At 45.3% G+C, this 26,964-nt stretch overlaps 1 long non-coding RNA gene across 2 annotated transcripts in view; it reads right to left on the reverse strand.

Annotated features, from left to right (window-relative positions):
* LOC144148771 (uncharacterized) overlaps positions 1–26,757 on the reverse strand; it is a 66,123-nt gene extending 39,366 nt beyond the window's left edge. The window contains exons 1-2 of one of the 2 annotated variants that reach the window (XR_013318055.1): positions 26,637–26,757; positions 1,939–2,090 (exon numbers count right to left, since the gene is read on the reverse strand). This is a non-coding gene — a long non-coding RNA (uncharacterized LOC144148771). Of the gene's footprint in view, positions 1–1,938; positions 2,091–16,628; positions 16,742–26,636 lie in introns of those variants that run through there. The other variant, XR_013318056.1, reaches the window with a different exon arrangement.
* Positions 26,758–26,964: the final 207 nt, after the last annotated feature.

The following is a 26,964-nucleotide window of genomic DNA, read 5'->3' on the forward strand; positions in this document are numbered from 1 at the left end:
AAAAAGTGTGTCTTTGCTGTCGCCGTCGTTCCTGTGCCAGCTAATACTTTTGTCGCAATATTTGAAATTCCTTCTTGTCTATACTTTGCGGTTTGGATTAAATTCGCAAACACTTTGAAATAATGTCCGCGAAAAATTCGCATTGATGGGACTTTGTGTAGCTATTCACGAAACCTAATAGCACTTGCGCTTCAAACAAATATATTACTTCTCGTTGTATGTGCACTTGATTTTTTGTTACACATTCTTGCAGATCACTGGGGGACTGTGTGTGCAACCTTAAATGGTCCTACTTTGGGAGCATTGGGTAATGGTAAATTTCTTTTTTGAAGTTTTAAGTTCCTCAAAGACATGTTCTTTTTGAACCGAAAGCTAAGTTGAGACCATTGCTTAAGGTATATCCAAATTATCAGTCTATTGCTAATATTTTACAATTCCGCAACACATTCCGTGTGTTGAATAAAGAATACACGATAACGTCAGCACTACTGAACGATACTGACTTAAGGCTAAAAATTGTTCTCAAAATTACCGTAACTTTTTTTTCAGTGTATGTTCCTCTCTCATCTCTAAATTTCTGTCCTGTGAAACAACTATTGTTATTCAATTCCACAGAGGCTAAATATATCATAAAAGCTACCCTGTAGGATCTTCGCTGTAACACTTTTATCAGTGGTGACACTTTACAGAGTTTCCTTCATTTTTGCACAAGGTTACAAATCCTGTAAAGCTCCCTTTTTAAGATTGTAGCTAGATAGTCTAGAATAAAAAAACCGTAGTACATAAAGCCTAGTACATAATGCAGAGATAACCAACAAATTTCACCCTGGTTTTGAAATTATACTGGGCATGAATGCTCCAGGTGTGGGATCAGGAGCAGCGACCATCTGCTACTCAAAGGAAAATTGATATGTGGCGATTTCTCCCGTGCACCTTCACAGCCCCATACAGTGCCTCACAGGCAAGGCCGGAGCCGTAGGGTGTTAGTCCGAGAACAACGGGATGTGTGGAAGTGTGCCTTGCACTCGTGTGATGGTAAGGTGAGTATTTGCTTCCTTATGTAGAGCATGACAAATACACCCGTGAAACCACATCTTGGTATCATCAGTTGTGCAGGTAACATCGCAGTTAAAATGTACCCTGAAATCTACAAGAACAGATGCCCTCGCTGCAATCTACTAGGCACTCTCCAGCACGTCATAGGAGAGTGCAATTTCTCCAAAGACCGCCCCCCACCTATACCCATAAGTAATTCGCCTACTATCCTCACCGTTGAGGAGCGATGGGAGATCTTGCTATCCAGCCCCGCCCTGGAAGACCAGCTCCGACTGATCCACAGGGGCCAGGCGGCCCTGGAAGCATATGGAACCCGTGAAGAGGGAGCCACCCCATCGGGCGCTTAACGCGCTCTGTCTGACAATAAAAGTTGTTTCCTCCTCCTGCTCCTCGCAGTTGATTCCCATACGAGGCCGATCTGTTATAATCACGAACTTCACGAACCCAAAACTAGCGGCTGATTTGTCGTCAAGGGCGATTGGCGGTAAGCGCCCATGAGCCCCCCTTGGCGACACAGGGAAAACAACCCGTTTTACGCTTGCATTCAGAATCTCAGGTCGGCTTCAGGTCGGCTGCCTGTGCGTATACTATTCATGGGATTGTCTCCATCTGTAGGCAGTAAATGCTAAGGCGTATGAAGAGTGTGTTTAATGTTGAGCATTTCTAGTGGGCCATAGATGGAGACACTCCGCGAACCGTGCGGTCAAAAAGCCTGCTCGATGAATAGCGGATGGTAAGTTGAAGTATCCGGGCTTTTGCAATGCAGGTATGCCTTCTTTGTCACCTAACAATTTGGACTCAGGAGGTTAAACAGGTGATTTCGTGCAGTTTCACCCCTGTCCAAAAATAAAAGTGTACTGTTACAGCTTACAAATTTTTTACCTGTCTGAGTCCATTGTAAGGTACTCCAGCGTCCGAAAGTACGATTTGCCCTCCATGTCTTTGAAATGTTTTGATTTCATGCACCTTGTATTTTGCGTGTTCCAGTGATACGATGTACGAAAAAGGAACAATGTCTCAGTAGATTTGAGTAGCTGTAAAGATTGCGATTAGAAAACAGGATTTCACCACTTACAATGCCCACAAAAACTAAACCGAATTTATTTATTAGTGGGAAAAACATTTTAGCAATATAATTGAAAAATACTGCAAACATAACTGCACGCATGGAGAATATTCCGCAACATGCGCACCAAGACGAAATTCGTACAATATTTTCGGCTTTGTTGTGAGTTTAAGCGCGCTTATATTTAGTGTTCTTGCTTTTATACAATCGCGAGTAGTGTTAGGTTTGACTTATACTTCAGCCCTGTCATCTCACTATATAGCAAATTAGAATTTGTCCGCATTTTACAATTAGCGAACATAGTTTTTAATTAATTAAACAATCAATCAATCCTTTATTCGACGAAACCCAAATACATAGTGTTCTACAGGGACAGAGACTAAAGGCTAAATCGCCTGACGAGGACTTTGTCCCTCTGCAGTTCAACAAGGTTGCGTGTACATTTTAAGCAATATATATAAACAGTTTGGGTATCTGTACAGAGCAAAGTTTGCCATGAAAAAAATCTAAAGCAACTTGTACAGTAAAAGAACACCAAGAAAATAACTACATCCAAAATATATACGAGCAAGTTCACAGCATAATATAAAGCAGCTGATACAACCGATACCAAAAAAATAAAAAAATATAACAAAAGGTTAATAAAAAAACGCTTACAACTGATCAAGTTGCTACACCAATAGTACATGCATTTCTCATGACACAGTGTATAACTATACACATGTGTATAATATTTCGCTAAGCACGGTAACGCCACTCACAAAAATAAAGAAAGCAAGAAAAACAAACCGGAAAATATCAGCAAGACTTCTTGAACAAAAAATGGCAGGCAATATCAATTGGTAATTGGAGACCCAGTGACTGCCATACATTCCTAATGTGCTTTCTAAACGCACTTACCGAACTTTTGAAATCTGGTTTCCATTTAATTTATTAAGAATAAAAAGTGTTTGATATCCAGTTGTGTGTTTGCCATAATTTGTCCTGGTTTTCGGCATTCGCCTCTTTTTTTGTCGTATTGAATAACCTGAATTGTGATCTACGCCCGGCCTCCAAAGGTTATTTTGTTGTCTGTACTAAAGCAGCTTAAAATAGTAAAGCTGGTCTGCTTTTAATATATCGTGTTTCAAAAACCGGGGAGATGTCGGCAGACTCAGGTAGTTTCCGTGATAGTGGGCAGACTCTGGTAGTTCCGTGTCATCTAAGCACTTTCTTCTGTAGCACAATTATTTTACTATAATTGCCGGACGTCGTTGTTCCCCAGAGTAACATTCCAGAACAGAGCTTCGAATAGAACAAAGACCGCTAAAGAAGTTTTTTTTAGCGAAAGCGGAATTAATGTTGTTATCTTGTAAAGAGTGCCAAAAGTTCGATCCAATCATAGCCATAAGTGTTCAACATGTGGTTTCAATGATATTTTCTCCTGAAACCAAACGCAAAGGAACTTTTGCTCTCTCACCCTTTCAAGGAGCTGGTTATTGAACATATCTTTAAAAGTGGTGCATACCGGTTTATTTATAGGGCGAAATATGTTGTACGTAGTTTTTTTGGCATTCAATTGTAACATGTTGATTTTCAGCCATTTGGCCGGTGTCGCATGTAATCGTTAACGCTGTTTTCAAGTGACACAAGATTATTAGACATAAAAAAGATATTAGTGTCATCTGCATACATTATGAGTTGTGGTGAATGGGGTACCGAAACAATATCATTTATATATGCAAGGAAGAGGAATGGTCCTATAATAGAGCCCTGCGGGACACCCTGTTTCAACATTAATTTTGCAGACACAGTGCCATCAACATTCAATGTTTGGTAACAGTGTTGCCCATTGGACTTATTAAAATCTTGGGAAATTCCACGTACACCATAAATGAACAAATTATTAAGGAGCAGGTCATACTATATGGAGTCAAAGGCTTTCTTCATGTCTAAGAACAGTCCAATCGTGTATTTTCGATTTTCCATGTTAGCTAATATTGCGTCCTTGATAAGAAGTAACGCCTGCTCAGTCGAACGCCCTTTCCGAAAACCATATTGGCTGTCTGTTATTATACCGTGTATATGAAAGAGAGAAACGAGTCTGTCCAAAATAACACGCTCAAAAATTTTGGATAGCATTGTTAGCGCAGAGATTGGGCGGTTATTTGATGAGTTTTCTGGATCACCCCTCTTAAATATGGGAGTGAGTTTTCCAACTTTCAACTTTTTTGGAAGACACCAGTACTCAAGGTCAGGTGTATTATATATACTAGAACTTCGGAGATAAAAGGTGCAATTCACTTTACCTCAGACGGCCTGATGTCATCAATTTCTGCGGTGGCGTTTAGTTTACGCTTTCTTATTACAGATTCTACCTCCATAGGATCAGTAGGTCTTAAAAAAATTGACTCGGAAATACATGTGTCAGATGTCCTAGTTTCGGCATCTTCGCTATCATTCCAACTGTTATATTAACCTGCGTTCACAAAATGCGCATTCATAGCACCAGCTACGGCCTCCCCACATATGCTCCTACCGTCCAGTGTAATTGTGGTCGTTTTGCGATACGTTTTCCTTTTCCCGGTGAGCCTGTTGACCTCATCCAACATCTTTCTGTGGTTTCCCTTTATATATTCAAACTTACTGTGGAAATATTGTTCCTTCGCTTTCTTAAGATCGAGTGTCAACATATTTCGGTATTTTTTATATTTTGTAAACAATTTACCATCTCTATTTAAAGATACTCCATATAATTTGTTCTTTGTTTTTATTCTGGGGTATAGGATTGAGGTCATCCACGGTTTTCAAAATTTCTTTGTTTTCTTGGAGGTACATTTTTCTAGCGGAAAAGCAGCGTAGTGACACTCCTTTAACATTCCCTCAAAAACATCGTAGGCGTTCTCGGCGTCACATTGCAGGTAAAAAGGGTTCCAGTCCACCGATTCAATCGAGCGAAGGAATATTCCTAGACCTTGGTTAGTAATTTTTTTGCCGAAAATATACCCGTTCGTTAATTGCGTGTATGTTTGTAGCAAGAGAAGGTAGTACAAAAAATATTGGTAAATGGTCGCTCAGGTCGCATGATAGCACACCCCGGCGACATTCGTATGGACGCATGTTCGTAGCGCATATGTCTAGTAAAATAGCACTGTGCGTAGTTATCGGTGTGGGCACATAGATAAGATTTGCAGCATCATAAGTACAGGCGGCCACAGAATAAACCGGACCAAGCGAGCAGTGCGCGAAGACTATTGGCGCGACGCCTTACGGCCCAGCGCCTGCTGTCGAGATAGGGGAGGGCGCATGCGTGTCCCTCCCTATAGTTTGTGCATGTCGGTTTTCTTGATTGCGGCTGCAGCACTTCGTTTCTGTCGAATGCGACGCGCGGCGGCGCCTTGACAGGCGAGCCTACCGAGCAGCGTGATGGTTGGCAGCAGCCGCGGCAGCGTGAGCTATGCGCTGGTGCCGCGTAACTGTGAGTTCATCCGAGAATATTTGTTCGGCGCTCTTTTTATCACTTTATTCACTGGAACGCAAACTGGCGTTGAAGAAAGGCTACGATAAAGATTCCCACGTGACTGAACTAGTGCTGGTCATTATGTGACGAACACACAGTTGATAGCAAGAACTGAAAACAGCCATGGTTTATTCGCTTCGGAAGAATAGAGTGAAATACACAATTGTGCGTTGTAAGTGAATTGCTATCGAAAAGCAATGAGGCGTTTCTTTCCATGTCACCCATTGGACAGTGATAGCTATGAAGCGCATAAAGCAAGTAACTCGACCTCAATGACCAGATTCGTGGAGAATGCCGTCCCGCGTCCCCATCGAGCAACGGAGGCACATCGTGCAACTTTTCATCGAAGGGACTACTCAGCGGGAAATTTGCCGCCTCACCGGGAGGTCTAGGACTTCTGTAAGCCGCATTATTCGAGTTTACCGCGATGATCAGGGCAGACTTATTGACGCAGAGCGCAGCGGGCGGCTTAAAGTCACCAGTGAGGAGCAGGAATTGTCGCAGCCGCTGTGTCAGATCCCTTCCTGTCAGCAGAAGAAATTCGACAGGAGCTGTCATTGACTGTCTCTTGCGAGACCATTCGAAGACGATTGAAGGAGGTGGGGCTCGGGAGTTTCGTGGCAGCGCAGAAACCGCATCTGACGGACCGCCAGAGGCTGGAAAGGCTCGAGTTCGCCCGGGCGGTGGAGCAGTGGACAACGGACGAGTGGAAGGAAGTTATATTCACAGACGCATCGACTTTCTCCACTCGCTGGGATCATCAACGGCGTGTTTTGCGTCCGATGAGCTGCAGGTACGAAACTGAACTGTGAAACGTAGCTGGTAATGTGCATTTTAGACGATACATAAAACACTATAGCGCACGAGGTCAAATTGGGAGCACGGTTTAATGTGACAATTGCTGAGCATTCCTTGGGGGGTCCCGAATGCAACGCTAAGCGTAATTGTTAAGGCTAGCAATTCGTAACTGCCTGTTAATACCTATATTTCGGAGCAACCGATATACAATGTCCGTGTAACTTTTATTCAGCTGGGTTCATTTGAAACGTTTTAATCGTAGTTTTATAAGCACCGTTTGTGAAGCGTTTCTTGTCGCTGTTTTTTTACGAAACACTTCAGGTGACCCACATCAGCTAACGGGGCATTTTTTTAATTCCCGCAATAGAAAGTGGATGAAATTGAAGCCCAGTTTTATACAGGATACTGTTCGCTTACGTGGCAGTGAGGGTTCAGCCTCGCGCTAAAAAAGTGTGTCTGTAATTTCAATCGATATAAACTATCAAACACGGCGAGTGTCGACCTTTCATTGATTTAGCTAGTATACCCTCCGAATATCTTGGGGGTATCTTTACTCGGAGATATCCTTCTTGAATGTATTTCTGTATTTAGAATACGAATTCACTTTATTCATTTTTCAGATACCAGCCAAGCTGCATCCAAAGCGTCCTTTCCAGTGGGCGGTGCTCCGTCAGCGTATGGGGCGCAATGAGTGCGGACGGCCTGGGACCCCTCGTCAGAATTTCTGGGCCATTCAATGCTTCCCAGTACTGTGACATTATTACTACAAGTATGCTCCCCTACGTGCTGGACGGCCCGTTCATGGACGGGTGCTTCATCCGGCAACAGGACCGAAGCCCTGTCCACACAGCACGAGTCGTGAGCTCACTGCTTGAGGTCCACGCGGTGCGACAGCTGCGGTGGCCTCCGTGCGGGGCAGACCTAAATCCGATAGAAAATGTGTGGGGGATTATGAAGATGAATCTCGCTAAACGAAATGACAGCGGTCGCACGGCGGACGAGTTGTGGCAGGCAGTGGAAGATGAATGGGGACGCCACCGCTCCCGTCCCGAAATCATAAAGTCACTTTATGAGTCGCTCCCCCGACGCATTCGTGACGTTATCGAAAACGACGGAAACTTCACACACAATTAATCAGGGGAACCACTAGGAAAATCACCGATGTTTTTTTTTTTTTTGTTCCGAAGCGAATAAACAATCGCTGTTTTCAGTTCTTGTTATCAACTGTGTGTTCGGCGCATAACGACTACCACTGGTTCAGTCACGTGGGTATCTTTATCGTAGTCTTTCTTCAAGGCCAGTTTGCGTTCCAGTCAATAAAATGATAAAAAGAGCGCCGAACAATCATTCTCAGATGATCGCACAGTTACGTGGGATCAGCGGATGGCGCACGCTGCCGGCAGCTGCCCTGTCAAGGCGCCGCCGTGCGTCGCATTCCACAGGAATGAAGTGCTGCAGCCACAATCAAAGAAACTTACATGCACAAACTATAGGGAGGGGTACGCATGCGCCCTCCGCTATCTCGACAGCAGGCGCTGGGCCAGAAGGTGTCGCACCGATAGTTTTCGCGCACCGCTCGCTCGGTCCGGTTTATTCTGTGGTCGCCTGTACATAATAGAGCATTCAGTTCCTTCGCATAGTTATCACTACAACACAGATCAATAATAATTTCAACCAAGACAACATAAGAATGGTGTTCACATATTGAAGAGGACAAGAAAATCTCGAAAAATTCTAAAAAGTTGCGTTTTCGCCCTTGCGGGGGTCGTTATAATAATAGCACTATCAGTATCGATAGCCGAACAGCCAAACATTCCACATCTGCCTAGATAAAGGAAAAATCATGTAATACTTCAGAAGTCAGTTCATCTTTGAAATAAACGGCTAGGCCACCGCCTCTTTTGGTTTTGCAATATAAGTGCTGGGACGAATAGCCATTCGAACGCGGCGCATTATCAGGGTTTGTAACGCAAGTTTCTGAGAAGGAGAGGATGTCGTAGCGCTCATTAAAGGATGTAAGAAAAAGGGTAAGTTCATCCATTTTGTCTTTTATACTTCTGATGTTCACTTCAATGACTGAAAATGAAGTTCCAGTACAACCGAATTCACGATTAAATTTTTCGGTGCTGTAGCAGTTCCTTATAACGTCCGAGTTCGTCGCCATGTCGCTATAGCGTAGCTGTCATCCCGTTGAAGTCCCGTTTTTATTTTTTAAATGCAGAGCATTTTTTTACCTGACGATGTCACCCGTTCTTGGTGTCCGTAGTTGTCCGCATCGCTCGCCTCGACATGCCGGGCTCAGACGTTTCGCTATCGGCGCGATCAACATTCGATAGCGCGCCCAGGCACGTTTCAAGGACACTCTATCCCCTCTCTCGGACCCAACGTGCGCCGAGTTGCCAATTTTACTACTGACGACCGCTCTCTCGTCAGCAGTTGCCACAAGTGCAACAACATTAACGTAACGCAAACTACTTACGTCGTGCGCCCCCGGAAATGATCTGCATTTCATCGTGCCGCTCGCGAGGGGGATGTTCCACTGCGTCGCCATGCGAACAGTTTGCCCCGCTTTAGTTTCAGTTCCGTATCTCCCCGCCGCGGCCGTGGAGAGAAGGCGGCCGGCCGCGACTCTCGCCACCGCGGCGCTGCGGTTGCGAGTTGCGCTAGGAAAGCGAGCGTCGTCTGCTAGCGGGGAGCGGTTTCTTCCTCCGTGGCTTGGGCGATGCACGCCGTGGCCAGTGACCAGTCCGAGGAAGAGATCACATACTCGGCACCCTTGATCGCTTTTTTTCCTTTTATTTTAAAACCAAATAGTAATAGAAGACACAGCTATAGCGCGAATATAATTAAAAGATAGACCTGGGAAAACAGCCCACGACAAGCTTTCGTGTTGATTGCATGTTCGTTTACGTGAAGGTTTGTTGCCACTCACCACGCGTTTTGTAGGGCAGTTTTTACCTTTACGCGATTTTGTTCAGGTCAGCATGGGTTGAAATTTGGACGCTTCTTGCTTTTTCTTCTTTGCGTGCTAGCACTTTGCAAGAAGCCGTCCAAAGGAATTTCTATCCCAGTTCTTTTTTTTTGATCGCCGCAGAAAGCAAAGCCTCAGTTGCCTGAGTCAAGTGCACGTTTACATAGATTGCATCTTTTGCTTCAATGCCCAGAACAGAGGTGTCTACTCTGCTCCTCCGGCATTTTGTCATTGCTGCTATGAACAAACCGTGCAATAATGTTTTGCGCATCTGAGTTCTTTGTGGGCACCCAGTGACGCGTGTCGATGTCCGTGCTATCAACTTTGATGCCAAGGCTTGTGCCTATATGATGGATGACGGTGAGAGGGTCGTTGTCAGATGGCACGCCTTTGATCTCAAGATTATTAAGGTGTTGGTATCGTTCTAGGTCCTCGCACTTGTTCGCTAGACTGTTAGTCTCAGCTTTTAGGTCACTTTATTGCTTCACAAGCGCATTCATTTCTTGTCTCAGTTTTTTATTTCTTCGTTTGCCCTCTTTACGCCTTTGCAGACGTCAGTGCAGAACGAAATAGACTTTTTCAGTTCATCAAATCCCGCCCTTAGATCACGTGAGAACATGTCAAACGCTGATAATATCTCACGCATGTCCTTCGTATCTGTAACATCTTTTTAAGGAACCTTGCTATTGGCTCCTCTTGCGCCGCCTTTCCCCACCCAAAAACTGACAACACCGCAGTGAGTTCGGCAGCAGTGCAATCAAATACGACCAGTGGGGTAGATAACTTGATACTAAATTACTCACCTGCAAAAGGTGGCAAGCGTAGTTTAGGCAGGCGTTCCTTGTTCACTGCCACCGAACTGAGGGGTGCGTCCTTTTCACTGCCTTTCATGTTGCAGCTGGCCTAGGAGCACAGTCGTCGCCGTCACGTGTTAAAGCGAACGTCATACATTCCGGTGTAAGGTTACGACCGAAGTAGCCACCACCGACGGTGAATCCGAGATTCGACGATCCGCGTCCCTCTTCCTGCCCAGTCAGGATGTGCAGGAAACCAACGCTGCAAAAGGTGGCAAGCGTAGTTTAGGCTGGCGTTCCTTGTGCACTGCCGCCGAACTGAGGGGTGCGTCATTTTTAAGTGCGAATGTGCTTTATAAGCGACCCCAAACCATCCACCGCCGGCGGCGGCGGCGGCGGCGTCGGCGTCCGCAGTGCTCCTCTATATTTAAAAAAGAAACAGCATCCGGCGCCAGGTTTCGATCCGAGGACTTTGCGGCCGCAGCGCGACGCTCTACCGACCAAGCCACGGACGCGATGCTGATATCAGAGTTAGTGACGCGTCTTATATCTTTAACGCATTCAAACTACGTCGTCAGCGGCGTGCGTTGGCGACTCAGCGGCGTTATAGCGGCTTGATAACTGCGTGGTGTACACGTGATACTACAAACCCGATGGAAGAGATGGAAGAGAAGGCGGCGAGGTGGTGGGCTGCGGGGGCCGAGCGCAAGCGCCGCAAGCGGGCCGACAACCGTGCATTCGCACTTTCACATTCTCCCCCTCGGGGAAATGCGGGGGAATTTTTTCGGCCTCTTGTGTTGCAGCAGGCCTAGGAGCGCCGTCGTCACCGTCACGTGTTGAAGCGCACGTCGTAGATTCCTGTGAAAGGTGACGCACGAAGTAGCCACCCCCGACGGTGAATCCGAGACTGCGACGATCCGCGTCCCTTCTTGTGCAGTCAGGATGCCCAAAAACCAATGCAGCAAAAGGTGGCAAGCGTAGTTTAGGCTGGCTATCCTTGTGCACTGCCGTAGAATAACAAGAAAAAATGCATATTTCCAAGATGTTTGTACAATGCTTCTCTTTTTCCTCATTCCATTACAAAATAGAATTTAATGGCGTTTTATACTTAGCAAAAGTTGTATTTTATAAACATATCCAGGGACATCTCCGCTGACGTGACACCGGGAAGGTGCGATGGATGCAATGTATCAGCGTTTTCAAAGAGTGTAAGTCTCCCTCTTGCCACAGGGCGTGCGCTATTCGGGCGCCGGAGAAGGGCTGGTGGGACGAGGAATGGAGTGGTCGCGTCGTTGGTGGCGTCATCTTTTGCGTTGAACCGTATTTAAGCAATTTGCATGCTCCATCTGCCCCAGTTTTGGGTAGTGGCAGTGTAATACGCAACCCGGAGGCTCATGCTTGGTGAATAATGATTCATGTCACCAAAAGAGTGTGGCTTTTTTTGCTTCCACCGACACCACACGATCAGGACAAGAGTGAAAAGCCGGTGGGCACATGAGTGTAACGGAAAATATAGCCCGTCTCCAAGCAGTTCAGTTTTATTCTTGGCGATCGCCTAGAAGGGAGCACATTACAAACCGTTAATTGTAGCTAATGTATTTTAATCAGGTTTTACCCATTACACACTTTCTATACGCGTTGCATTGTAGCGCGAAAGGTTAGAAAACGAGTGTACCGGTGTTGAATTACCGTGACCACAATATGACGACATGAGACGCCGACAACCCGAGCACATGAGGGGATTCACCCCTAAGAATCCAATGAATATTTTTCAAGACTTCTTTGGGACTTTTGTCGTCCTTCTTACACAACTGCTCTTATACTCCGCATTTTGCATCGCTCTCCGTCTGTTGAAAAACACATATTAATAATAAAATTGGTGCCATGGGAAACCTCGGGAATGAAGCAAACATCAACCATTGCCAGGCCGCCCAGAATGACTGTGGTATTTTATATAGCACACATGTCCCACATATGCTTACGGATTTTATATCCTCATGCAAGCATTATATCTCGCATATGGCAAGCGTTGTGGTTCCCTACATTTGAACTTTGGAATAACATTGTTTCATCTGTTCCAATTTTGTGTGAACATTTGCGATTGCCTAATGTACTGGCAAACAATTTTGACAACACCGCTATCTGATGTTCCCACTGGTAGTGAAGACTGCTATTTTTGTAATGGTTTATTAATGCCCTCTTTCATTATCTTCTACTTCGTCTAGTGCCGACTTTGTCATTGGAGTTGGTAGATTGACATTCAGGGTGGGTACTTGTGTCTTTAGCTCCGCTGCAGCCGGCGTCAAGGTCACCTAAGAAAAGTTCCAAAGTTGCAGCTAGCGGAGAGCTTGCGTAAAGCTGCCGCGTAGTCACTGACTGATTCTCCGTGCAGTTGATCTCGCCGCTGGAACACCGCCCGGCCATACACTTCCGGCGGCCGCGGATCGAAGTGCGCCTGAAGCGCGGCCACAATTTCGGCGTAGTCGACTTGGTCCGGCATGAGAGGTTGCAGTAGCGCACAGACAGTCTCGTACGTTTGCGCGCCGCACAGCGTGAGAATGTGTGCACGTTTTTTCACTGCGTCCCTGACGTCGTTTGGTTCAAAATAGAACTGTAGACGCCCGTACAATCATGTCCATGACGCAACGTTTCCGCCGAATTCTCCAATGCGGCCTCCGTAGTCCGTCGTACGCGCTGCCATTCTCACTTCTTGTGTCGTTTCTGCCGCTGTGGGTGCTCCGCCGTTTCAGCAATGTTAAAAGATTCGTGACGCACTGCTATAACACAGAAAAAGGTCGTTTATTGAGAACTACCCGGGACGTGGCCGGCGTCGTCGATGCTTTGGCGCGCACTGCTGCTCTCGGCCCGCGCAATCTGCGCCATGTTTTGAGATGCGTCGCTCAGGAGTGATCCGGTTCTTCTGAGCCGCTCTTTTGAAGAACGAGTGAGCCGTGGCTCAGTAAAAGTGAGCGGCGATTCTTTTGTAGAGCGCCCCTTCTCACCCCCTCAGTTATCCGTGTCGAACGAGCCAACGGAGCCGAAAAGACGTGTCAAAGCTCTCTGCGCCAGCTATTGCCGGCGCGAGAAAGCAACTCCACTGCCGGGCTAGCTGGGGCTTATTTTCGAAATTCCTCCAGCGCCCCCTGCCGTGGGAGCAGACCGTTCGAGCCAGGAGAAACGGATGCAGTTTCGACCATTTCTTCGGCTCTTCCGGCTCTTTCCGCTCAGTTACTGAGCTGAAGAACCGAAGACCCGGGTCAAATGAGCCGTCTCTCTGCGCCATCTATTATCGGCGTGGAAAGTAAATGTACTGCCGGGCCAGCTGGGGCTAGTTTTCAAATTCCTCTAGCGCGCCCCCTCTCGTGGAAGCAGACAATTTGAGTCAGTAGAACCGGATGTAGTTTTGACCCGTTCTTGGGCTCTTCCGGCTCTCTCCGCTCAGATACTGAGCCGAAGAACTGAAGACCCGGGTCAAATAAGCCATGTCTCCGCGCCATCTATTATCGGCGCGGGAAAGCAACTGTACTGCCGGGCCAGCTGGGGCTAATTTTCCAAATTTCTCCAGAGCCCCCTGTCGTGGGAGCAGACAATTCGAGTCAGAAGAACCGGATGCAGTTTTGACCCTTTCTTCAGCTCTTCCGGCTCTTCCGCTCAGATGCTGAACCGAAGAACCGAATAACGGCTCCCGCCTGCTCTTTTCGAGAGCCGCTCTTCGCGAAGCAGATCTTCTGAGGCGCCATTTGTGAACCGCGGTGGCGGCGGCGGTGAATGACAGATCGGGAGGCGGCAATGGCAATATGATGGGAAAATCGGGAGGCCGCAAAGTAATGGGAAAATAAACTTCTATGACCATATGATTCACTACAATCACTACAGGGACATTTGTGCGTGCAACTGTTGTCCGAGCCAGGAACGAGCCGGATGTTCTCAACCGCTCAGTTCCGCGGCGATTCTCGGCTCCCGGCGGTTCTTTGGCAGAGCGGCTCTCCTAAGAACCGACGTTCAGCGGCTGCTCGCTCGGTTAGAGAATCGTGCTGAGCATGGCTCTGAAGGAGTCGTGTCGCCACGTTCCGGTAGAGTTATTACAGGCGTCTCGGCCGACCCAGCTGCGTCTTGTGTGCAGCTTTCGCGTCATCTACTATCGCTGCCAAAAATCGGACCCGTCTCGCTTCGAATAAACTGAACAAAGTGTTGTTCACCACCACAATATTAAAATTAGTTTCGTGTATCATGTTTTCCAGAATAATTTTTTCTGGCGTCACAGCTCACTAGTAGAGATCATATTTGTGAGGTTGTAAAGTTGACAAAAAGTTGCATTTTTTTCTTTTCGACGGAGAATGTTTTTGAAATACCACTGACAGATAAAAACTTTTGTAATGATGGTGAGGCCAAATCTTTTCATTACAAATACACCGTATGTTCTTACAAAATAAATGACGCAATAAAAATTAAGTAATATTTTGGATTATGCATGCTTAACACAGGTTACAAAACTAAATGAACCGCTGAACCGTTTAAATGAACCTATTCACTTCAGTGCACTGAGCCATTCTGAGCCGCTCACTAAAGTGAGCCGTTTTGCCCATCTCTAGTCATGTGAGTGACTGTTTCAAGTAGGCCCACCAGGTGGCGGTACTTGTCCGCTTACGGCTTTACGGAGCGCAGTCCTTGAGTTGGTGCCTGCCGGGGCGCGGTAAATCACAGAAATTTAGTGGTATGATTGCATTAGATTGCTGCTTTTACAGTTGGGTAGATTGCTGACGAGGGGTTGTAGGTTTACAAGAATAAAAAAAAATGTGGATTCAACAAAGCTGTGACACGCGCCGCGGTGGCTCAGTGGCTAAGGCGTGGCGCTGCTGAGCCCGAGTTCACGGGTTTGATTCCCGGGCGTGGCGGTCGCTTTTCTTATGGAGGTAAAAAGCAAAAACACCTGTTTGTACAAGATTTGGGAGCACGTTAAAGATCGCCAGGCGGTCAAATATAAACGGGAGCCCTCCACTACGGCGCGCCTCACCACCTGCGTTGCGTCGGTGCGTTAAGCCCTACAATCAATCAATCAACAAAGCTGTGGCGCGCTGGCGAGGCAATCCTTCTGCGAGTGGAGGGAAAGCACTGTATCGGTTTGGAAACAGCCTCTATCGGCGCCTCCTCTTCTCTGTAGCTTGCAAGCGCTGCGGGAATGGTAACCACAATCCTGGCACACCGCTAAGCACTGTTTTACTCTGTGGAGTTTTGTACTGGTTACCACTTTTCTCTCGTTCGTGTTCTCACGCTGAAAACAAAGCTGAGGATCATAACAATATTTTTATTGTAATCTGGTGGTCTGTGTGTTTTACCTCCTGAAAGCAAAGACGAGTTTTTGAATATTACGTGATCTATAGCTTCACACAATGGCAGATAGTTGGATTATAGCAGAAGTAGGCATTGAAGCGTATTTCCTGAAACGCAACCTCCATTACCTGTGTACAATATTAATTGCGCACGGGAGAACAGCACAAGCGCTAGAATACAATATACAAGCTCATTTATTTTGTTTTGTTCTGTAATGTTCTGCTTTCTCCAACTGAAAGTAATATTTTTTTCCCAAGAGTAACGAGCTGGCAAACACCCGTGATTCTTAACTGCGTTCTGTTTTTTGCATGCTCTGGGCTGCCAATATTACCGGGCTGGTAGTATTGCGGTTGCATTTTGACACTTTTTGTTTATCCATACAGGACCACCAACTTTCCGAATAACGACGCGCCGAATGATACATTCTCATAACTATATTCCCTGATAGTTCTACCGCTTACGGAAAATAAACAAGTAAGCCTAAATTAAAAACGGAAAAAAAATCTCCTCCCGCTTAATCCTGGCAGTAGAGTGGCAGCTTAATCCTGGCAGTGTGTGGGGCGAGCGTGCGCCCCGCACGCTGGCGCCACCACATGGGCGGCACCTAAAATGGTTTTCTGAAGAACCAAACCGGAAGTTGCTGACCTCGCTTTCAGCATGCTTTCTGGGAAGGATGTTTAAGTTTTTGGTTGTCGCAGATTCCAATACAGATAATGAGCACATTCCTGAAAAAAAAAAAAACGCGAGCAATTTTGCTGAGAATATGTGGTTAAGAAGGGGCATAATATAGAATTTATGGATTTGGTGTTGTCACTACATTCCAGCGTTTTGGGGGTGGGATGAGCGCTCGATGGCGAGAAGGGCAGTGTATAGGTATTCCGAAGTAATTGCAGAAACATTTTACAGTTCTCCAGTGGGATGAGAAGGTAAACAGGAGGGCAGGCAGTCGTGATTTGTTCACCTTTGTGAATGTCCGGAGTATGAGTTCTTGTTAAGCAGCGTCACCGGCTAGTTCACCGTGAGAGTAGTGACACAGCGTACATAACAGTGCGGTCAAAGGGTTGTTTCTTTTGCCCCAGAGGAATTTTACACTAGGGGTAATGTCCAGCTAACCTTAAGGTTACAGCATTCTTCGCAGCATTAAGGTCAGTTTGTCATAAAGGTTATGAAGTATGCGGGGTCTTTCGTAAAAGGCAGAGCGTTGGCTGCTTCTTCGCCGGAGGCTGTAGTGACAGTGAGAACGACAGGGTTCATGATCAGCGTAAAAACAGCGCAGCGCGTACACGGTAAAAGGAATACTGCGCGCACACGGGATTTTGTTTGTCTCCCGTGTTCTCCTAGTGAATGTGCCAACTGCGCTGTCTTTCCCATGATCATGTTGAACCAAGACACAAAGATAGCCAATAAAGTGTAACCCACGGCGTGAGTTGTATTCCGATTTTGTTATAGCCAGCGTACGCGTTGAAATATGTGGGTTTTCTGCGTAGTTCATGTAGCGAGAATGCGTTTTCATGTGATTTATTTACTGCCATAACCCAAACCAGGCTTTTGGACTTACTCATTAATGAGTTCCGTAAAATTGATTAAACCGTTGCTAAGAAGTTGATTCATATCCCAGTTATTCATGTATCGGCTGACAGCCTTCGTTATAATAGACGACAGGTGCAGAAAATGGAGTTAACTGCTTAAAACCAGCTTCTCCGTGTAGTCATGCATGAGAAACTGAATGAGATTAGTGGTACAGAGGAAGTTGTGTTCGCATTCTAGAATATTAGGTGGTTATTGTACTTGCTTTGTATAGCGAGGAGAGTTTGTGGCTGAAAATGGGAGAGGTTATTTACACAGGAGCTTTGAAGGTATTTTGTGCGTTGTAGACGATTAGCGGAGACAGCAGGAGAAACTTCGGCTACGGCAAGACATCTGATTGAGTAAAATTAGATTGGCTAGGTTGACTAAGCTAGATTGACTAGATTCATTTCTTTGGGCCAGTGTGGTTTTAGTAAATTTCAATGCCGAGAGTTTAGCATTATGTTAAAACAAAACTGAATGAAGATGCGGCAGTGTGAATAACTTTCGAACGGGGCAGCTGTCGCAACGTGTTTTGTGATTGATGTCTACATAGCTGTTCCGGCTGAGGAGTGGTGCTTTTACCGCTAGCCACGAGGAATACTTGCGAGGTGTATATTTTGTGGCTATTCATGTAATGACACGCGACCTGGGTGACTGTAGCGTTAAATGCAAACGAAGTTCAGCATGCGAACCGTATGCGTGTAAGTGGATGCAGATTATATTGAGTTTGGTCAATTGCACAACGGGAGATGCAGGTCTCTTCAGGATTTTGGCGGAAGGGGGGCGCGGGGTGCGTGGTGCTCATTGTGTACATTGTGTTTGGTTTACGGAAATAGCCAAAAGGAAATTTAAAGCCGCAGGTTTCGCGGCATTCAAACAGGGAATGCACAGGCATCATAATTGGTAAGGAACCAACCGATCGTATCTATGGCAGACGCAAGCTCTGGGTTTGTGGTAAATAGCGTCTGGTGCTCTGCGGCCATCGTAATGATTGCGGGAAACACGCCACCACCAGAAACAGTGTGCGATGACTACTTGTCTTCGCTGATACGGCTATCGCTCCTCCACACGCTAGCCTGAATATCACCTCTGCCTTCAAAAACGCCTGCCTGCGCATCCCTCAAAAACATCGACAACGTTTCCGACGCTATACACCGCTGGCTGCCGCAAGAAGCGAGATAATTTATTTCTGCATTTTATAAGACAATTTCAGCCCTTCTCGTGGCTTGTGATCGCTTGTTTTACCACCGCCTTTCACATTTATTGTTTATTTGTCCTCTTAAGCTTCTTCTGTCGTAAAGGTCCACCACTCCAGTTTCTGTAGAATCTCATGTTGCGTTCAGAAATTAGCATCCGCGACAGGACCCTCCTTTAACGCCCTCAAGACTGAGGTGAAGGTATAATTTTCAGCCGTTTCTTGTAGTCCAGTGAGAATCGCGAGACTCAAACTAAGGTTATATGGTCAGCAACTACGTTCCTAATATTGATAATGAGTGCAGAAAACATGGAGCGCGGCTTGAAGCTGAAAGGGCAACCACGGAGCGGCAGGGTGCCCAGGTTTAACCGCAGTTGCCTGATTCTCAGCGGAAACGGGTTGACTGTGGTGATAATAGTCGTCCACGACAATTTTCAAGGAGGGGATACACTGCAAAGGAACGTCAGATTGTGCAAAAGTCGATGGTTCAGACACGACCCCAAATGACACGTCGCTGGTGATTGTAGCCGTCGGATGTAAAGGACATTCCAATAGTGAGCATCGTCAACTTGCACACATGAAAACACAGTGAGGTGAAAAGTTTAGCTAAACTGAAGGAATGTGCTAAAAAATAGGCTTAAGCATACCAAAAACTAATTGCTCTCGGAAAAGCGAGTGACAATGCTGAAGCACCGCCCGCACCACTACCCCCATCATCATCACTATCATCACTACCATCAACCTCATCATCATCATCACCAGCCTACTCAGATCCTGGTCAATGTAGCCGTCGGATGTAAGCGACATTCTAATAATGAGCACCGTCACCTTGCACACATGAAACCACCGTGATGTATATATGTCGTCTAAAGTGAAGCAATGTTAGAAAACGTAGGCGGAAGCAGAACAAAAACCTAATGATCTCGAAAATGCGAGTGAGAAAGCTGAAGCCCCACCCTTCTTCTCCTCCTCCTCCTCCTCCTCCTCATCATCATCATCATCTGCGTCATCATCATCAAACTACTCGGGTCCAAAGCAGGGCGAAGGCCTCTCTTATTGATCTCAACACGCTTCTTATCGGCGCTGCTTGACTCAACAGCGTACCCCTAAATTTTGATTTCTATCCACCATCGGGTTAAAGCCTTCCCATTTTTCTAGATCAATCTCTTGGTATCCAGTCTGTTGCCCCAATGGTCCACAGATTCTAGGTTTGCCCCGCTACATGGCAGGCCAAGCTAATTTTTTCCTTTATTTGAACTGCCGCATATTTTACTCTAGTTTGTTCTGTGATTCTGGTACTGGTTTCCTGTCCCTCAGTACAATATTTGTTCCACGGCACGTTGAAACAATCTAAATTTGTTTCTAGTTGTTTAGTAGAGCCTAAGGTTACAGATCCATATGACGTCAGCGGAGTATGCTAGTTGTAAATTTTTTCTGTGGTAGACAGAGGTAGCCTTCTTTTGGTTGTTAACGAGTGCTTGTGAGTGCTCCGCATCCGGTAGCTGTTCTGTGGGGCATTTATCTCTCGTATTTGGGGTCGGCATTCGCAATCTGTCCGAACTAGTTATATTTTACTACTTTTGGCGTTTCATTTCCTAAGCTGAAGGTCATCCTGTGGCGTGCTTTTTTCCTAATACTTTAGAAATGTTCTTATTTACTTTTAGCTCAACAGCCATGCTTTGTGATTGCAGTTCCACAAGAATTGTTTGCATAATTTAGGGATTAAAAACCAGCCAAGAAGACGAAGACACAAGGAAACAAACAAACATGACGATGCTGGATCGTCCTGTCCGTATTTTTTTCTTGTGTCTTCGTCTTTTTGGCTGGTTTTTAATCCCTAAATCATGAGCCAACAGGCCCAGTTTTCCACGTTGTTAGCATGAGTTCTGCAGTCTCACTCAGCTAGAGTATGTCGTATGCAAACGTGAAATGGAGCAAGTGTTCGCCGTTTACGGGTAATCCTATGTTATCCATGTCAAGCTTTGTAAATACCACCCGTATGCAAGCTGTGGATAGCTTTGGCGGGACGGTAACTCCATCTCTTTCTTTTAGAACAGAAAATTATCGCTCCGCTTCTGTTGTGCTATTCTGCCCGTGCATTCCGCATATATGTCTTCTAGATATCTTATGTAGGTCTCCTCTATTCTCTTATTTTTAAGTACTTCTAGCACGTTGCTACCAATGCCTAAATTTATAAATGCGATGTAAAGTGGGTTTAGTGTCTTCTGGGAATTTTTCACAACTATTCAAAGATGTAGTCCGGAAAGTCATTTATTTGTATGCTTGCAGCGATACAATTACGTAAGTGCCCTTTTTAGCGCAAGCTGCCTTAGGATATCTCGTTGTGACGGCAATTTATTTTGCTTTTTATTACTCGACTTTAGAGCGCATTTAGTACCAGCCAAGCAACCCTGGCAAGGGGGGTACTGCAGTGAGGGCGAGAAATTGGAATAAAGAACAATTACAGCAAAATGTACTACCGAATTCATGCTGACAACGCACTGCCATCATCATCAATGTAAGAAGTTTTGCTTTATTGAAGAAAGGCAAGAAAGGTTTGAAGACAAGGACTAAGACTAAGAAACCCACGCTTAAGCCAACCTAACGGTGGCACTGCAACTGATTCATGGCCAGTCTTCTTGTTGGCGGGGTGACCCGTCGCGATCATATAGACACCGAAGCAAGAAGTCTCCCCAGGCAACGCTGGGCCGTTGTGATGCTTCTATTGCCATCCGTTGACACTTGTCCTTGATGCCATGCTTATCCCTCGACGAGAAATCTTACCAGAATAACTGTGCACTGATAGAACTTTGACCTGAACAACCTTTGAGAAGCGCGTCCCGAGCTACTAATATCCGGTGCGAAAAGTAGTGAAACACTTTATTTCTGCCTTTAGGAGAATAGTTTCAGCTCTAGTTGCTACCTACTTCAGATCAGTTCCCGTTAGCCATTTAAGTTTGGTTTATTGTTTATTGGTCCTCGCTTGCTGTGCACTGTCCAGCAAATTGTCTGGAATATTGTTTAACATAATAGTTTGTACCGAAACCTCTATTGCAATCTCTCATTTCTGTATTCCTGCTACTGGTTGTCCGTCTCCCTTATCCTAATAACGTTCCATACGGAAATAAATGAAGAGAAACAGACAGGGAGTGTCGGAGCGAGTGCTTACTCGCTGCTCTACGTAGTTAACAAAGTAGGCAGTAGCTCCTCATAGTGGGTGTTGCTACGAGCCAGTCAAGCCAGTAATAATTCAGAATGTGTGGTTGTAGAAATTTTGCTGTGGTGGAAATCGAGTTGGGTGAGATTTTTAAGTCACGAAGATGGATCACGGGGCCTTATGGTTTTTTTGCCGGGCGTATCGAAGGACATAGGACCTAAGCATAGAGCTTTTTTTGAGCTTGTGTCACAGAGGATACGATTGTCTGATGCATTTGAAAGTTACTATGTATATTGAAGTTTTACACCGTCTACAGCCACCGGCAGGTGGCTGTGGATAGTCATTTTGTAAAATATTCTTCTTGTGAGATTCCACTTACATGTCATCTCCGCATTTTTTTACATAAGTCACTGCGCCTCATTGCAATAAAACCAGTTGATAGCACTTTTTATGCTTCCTCTCATGTTTTGTTTTCTTAATCTTTCGAATGATCGGGCAATGACTAATAGCGGCAGGTAGGCTTATAATAAATCGATGTTACGTGTCACCTTGATATGGCAGTGCTGCTTGTTTCGCTTGCATGGTCGATTCCACACACCCTCGAAGATGACTTTCGGGACGTTTAGGCGCATTGTTTATCGCAAGAGATACTTGGTACTCGTGGAGTGCTACACTGTGCCGAGCCTCATATGCCACCATTCGCCAATATTCAATGTATCTCAGTGTCATTGTGCCTATCATTTTTCGACTGCTTCCCAGGCATATTCTGTTTCTTAGGAGTACCATTACCGCACAATGTCCCCAAACTAGCGATTGCAGTAGTTTTATTGTACCACATCTTGCAAAACTCACAGCTTATTAAACTAACATCTGAGCGTGAACTCCTCTCATTTATTATCTCCAAAATCCCGTGATATGTACTGCACCCTGTATGAATCCCAACGCAGATTTGTATGAACTTATTAGCCATTTTGAGCTACATTCAGCCGCAATGGCATAAATACTTTTATTTACATTTTGTGGACAAACAGTGTTCACCGAAAATGTGTCGTCGGAGTTGTTGAGATGTCTGAAACCTAGGTTAGGTTCTCATGCTGCACAAAAAATCTTCTGGGAAACCAATGTTTAGGTACACTGAAAGTCATATCACAAGAAATCTTTTAAGTGCATTCAAGCTTCGCATGAACAAAACGGAATAATCGAAAGAGAAACCATATAAGCAAATCCCTTATAAGTTCTGCATTGCCCTCGACATGTGCAGAAATTGCACATTTTGCCGAATATTGCATCAAATTCATATTTTGCGTGGTGCTTGGTGACGAGGCGAGCGTAAGGGAAATTCTCAAATTTCAGGGTTTATATTAATTTAAAGTGTGCAAAACGAGTGATGTCGTTCGGTGTTTTTGTAATCAAAGCATAGTTGACAACTGGTGCATGTCTATTGTGTGCCGTGTAGAATTTGAGCCACAGCAGCGCAAATGCACCAATATTTTCTAACGTTGTCAGAAGAAAGGACAAAAAAAAACTGTAGAATATTTACCGCTAAAAGGCATGGAGGCACTGAATAGATTTATAATGCGGCTCAGTGGCTAAGGCGTTGCGCTGCTGAGCACGAGGTCGCGGGTTCGATTCCCGGCCGCGGCGGCCGCTTTTCTGATGGAGGCGAAAAGCAAAAACGCCCGTGTGTTCGAGATTTCGGCGCACGTTAAAGATCCCCAGGTGGTCAAAATTAATCCGGAGCCCTCCACTACGGCGCGCCTCATCGCCTGCGTTGCGTCGGCGCGTTAAACCCCACAATCAATCAATCAATCAATCAATCAATCAATCAATCAATCAATCAGATTTATAATGCGGGTAGGATATGGAAGTCTGGCCCGACGTCTTAATCACGCTGTGCTTCTAAGAAATATAAAACTTTAAAGGAAATGAGGAAGCAACATGTTGGTTTCACTGCGGGAAATGTGAATTCACACGTTACACCCGGAAACATAATCGCGATATAAAAACCAGGAATAACCGTTGCAGTTTCCACTGGCTGTAAATATTTATCATGACCTAATGTAATGAGCAGAGGACAACCTGAGCTTAATTATGTAAATGAGACTGTACCTGCCCCTCTAAGCAAAAAACACAATCCATGGCGTCAAATCAAATTAGTTTTATGCTCCATCATAGAAACCAAACTTAGTTTTGAAATGCACTACTTTATTGAAACTATTGAGACATAATAAACCATAAAAGCAATTTTGGCCTTAATGGCTGCTACAAATTGTGTATTGAATGCTTTGCGGTATTGGTGAGAAGAGCTTAACGCAAAAATAATTCTTATTTTATGCTACCTGATTCAGCTAGGCAATCAGTATGCAACTTATAGAGGCAGCAGTAATTTTGAATTGCTTTTTATTTATTTGCGATACAACTACACAGTCATTCATTGGTTGTTTATAACTTAGGCAGCATTTTTATTGCATTACATTTACTCTGATATTTGGCGTTAACTGGAAATGCCAGTTTCTTCCGTCAAATATTGGTGCCAAGCATTACCACCTTGGTGGAATCTCATTATCCGGTGTTTTCTTTATGAATTCGCGCAAACTGAAATCAGTACGTGTCTGATAAATTTCTAATACGACCAATAATATAGAGTACCGTGACTCTCAGGAAATATTTCAGAGCCCCCAAACACTACAACGTATTTAAACCAAAGGGGATACAACCAATGAGTTGCGTTTCCAAGAAAAACGTTCGTTTTCCATTCAGTGTTTGTTATTTTGTTGTATGAGTGTATGGAAAGCGTCTTGAAGGCACACCTAGTATATGAGTTGCAATATAGTGAAGATTTGTTGAGTATTATCATGCCTGTTCATCTTAATGTGTTTTGATATTCGCGACATTTTGATTTTTGACTGCACCAGAAAAGCATCTACAGCGGCCGGAACCCGTCGGCTTCGCTCTGCCCAGTACGAGAACGCCTTAACTACGGGTAAGCATTCTGGGTGGCATCTTGTGTCCATTTTTGTACAACAATTATGTCAGCTAGGCCAGAACAACGAAAGTGCGACCTTGTCATGAGTCAAGATAAATTCCCGTGGAGAGTATTTGCAAAACATACCACCAGAAGTATATGACGGAACCTGAGAAACCAATCTGGCAGGTGTATCTTCAAACACTTGGCTGCACAGAGCGCGCACGTGACATGACTGCTTGCGAGATGCAGAACGGTAATTAAATGTAGTCATTGGCTACGCCCCCAACGTCAAGCGGCCTAAAACATAGCGAATCACTATTATCAACAAAAACAACACGTAGATTTTTGTTTTAAAAACAAACACTAAATAAAAAAAACGGTAAGCAATAAAAAAAACTAAGTTGAGAAATATACTGGGGTTCGAACCGAAGTCGTCAGCGCCAGTACTCAGTACCGTACATGGTGGCCCCAAGGCGCCAGCGGTAACAGGCACTAAAAAGAATAGCGCGTGCAGTGACATCACAGATGTCACGTGCGTGCTATGTGCAGCGAAGTGTTTGAAAACACGCATCCAGGAGTGCCGCGAAAGAGCGCGAAGTCAGTTGAAGGGACAGGCTAAAAGGAGGAGGAGACGAAACAGAGAGAAGAAAAAGACGCGGCAGGAGGAGATGATTTTCAGGATTTTTTTTTTCCTTTTCCTTTTTTCTCAAAATTTTTTTTCAAACCGGTCTTAATTATCTTTCCTAAACGTCTCGTGATTAGATAAGAATTCCATTCATTTTAACCATCCTCTGTTGATTGGCCGATCCCCTGATTGGGTATGTGCCATACCTAAAGGCGCAACAACAACAACAACAAACAAGGTCCGGTACGAGGAAACCGGACGTGACGCTGCCGTGACACAGCCATTTCAACCAAAGCCTGGTCTGGAGCAGCCGACGCCGCATCGGCTGCAGTCTCCCGGACGCGCCTAGCAACGACTGGTCGAGTGCCGACGAGGAGCGTGATCACACCGTCGCCGAGGGGCTCGACGGCCCACACAACGGCGACGCCGCCGGGACAAGTCGCTTCCTCCCTGCTACGCGGCTGCGGCGGAAATAACACGTGAGTGCCTACCTTACCTAGGTACGGCGGGAAAGGTTCGTCCAAGGCTCCCAGCCGCTTGTCGACAAGCCTGCCTTCCCCGAAAGCCATTTTAAGACGGCCCCATCAGAACAACGCCGTGGCGACAGTGTCTAGATTGGCCTAGTGAAGGAGAACAGATGGGCCGGGAGATGGTTGGGGCTTTGCATTATAATTGGTTTATTGGTTGAAATGTAAATATTTCTTGGAGTTTTGTAGTTATTAGTTTCATTAAAAACGTATGTTTTTTGGGTGGTTTTGATCGTGATTATTATTATTGTGAGGTTTTCATAGTTCTTACAAGACTGCATTTACTGTCGAATGTGTCCCAATCCATATTTTCCTGCCCGTCGAGACATCACGTGAGAGCCCTGTACGTGCGCTCTCATTTTTAGCAACCTCACAATCCTTCACACAATGCTGCGTCTTTGGTGGTCTGCAGGACTCGGGCAATTGTAGAGGAACCCGAATACAGGATTGTAAAATATTTCGTGCATCGCTTATATAATTGAAAGAACAGGTGCACTAGATCCTTTCTTCCCCATTAAACAATTACTATTCCAGTCTCTTCTTGTATGCGGAGCATGCATTGTCGGTATGGAAAATATTTGGAAGGACGCCTGCAAGCGGAAAGTTTCACTTTCCAGCCATAATTATCCGAAAAGGCTGATACAGACGCTCAGTTTACTACGATTGAGTTTATATAAAAGGAGTGAAAAACATGTTTGCTATGGTTAGGTGTATTGGTTGGCGCGCTCCCGCATAAACCCGTTTTCGAGCTCACGATGCTTCAGGTGCATCCAGGTAGATTCGATTTACATCAGAAGAATACGGTTTACAATTCCTAAGCTACACGGTTAAATTGCGTTGTTCTTCACATGAAGAGTGCTCCTTAATAAAGCGTGAAACATCATACGCCTTTACAAAAAAAATCCAGAAGAGTTATAATATCTGTGCGAAATACAATACGTATTCTCAGTCCTGCTTTTTTCAAGCGCACGTAACTAGGCTTGAAGTAGCTGAGAAGCGCAATGACGTTATTAATGGTTTTCAACGCTACCAAAATAGCAGGCCGTTAATGGAGGAAGTTAAAAATGAAGAATTGCATACCTCGTTTGGAATTTCATATTCGTAAGCTCCGCTGGGAAGCAACCACTCCGGTGTTGCAGTCTGCGCTAAGCATGGAAGCGTTAAACCCATACAGCAAAGAAATCGCGCGATATGGACAAACATCGTCCTGAAAAGTTCAGCCCCGAAGGAAATTTTCCTCTTATAAACAGGGCGTGTCTTCACCTATAGCATTATAACACGTAAGAAAGCCATCCCTTCGAAGAATACCGACGACAACTGAATTAATGGAAAGTCGGTTTATTCTGCGTAAGTATACCCGTGCTCTTTAAACACGCTTCTGGGAAGGCGCTTGTACTGTGAAAACCAT

The sequence above is a fragment of the Haemaphysalis longicornis genome, unplaced genomic scaffold (assembly GCF_048455015.1).
Source record: "Haemaphysalis longicornis isolate Haplotype H1 unplaced genomic scaffold, Haemaphysalis longicornis Haplotype H1 scaffold_8, whole genome shotgun sequence".
Lineage (NCBI taxonomy): Eukaryota > Metazoa > Arthropoda > Arachnida > Ixodida > Ixodidae > Haemaphysalis > Haemaphysalis longicornis.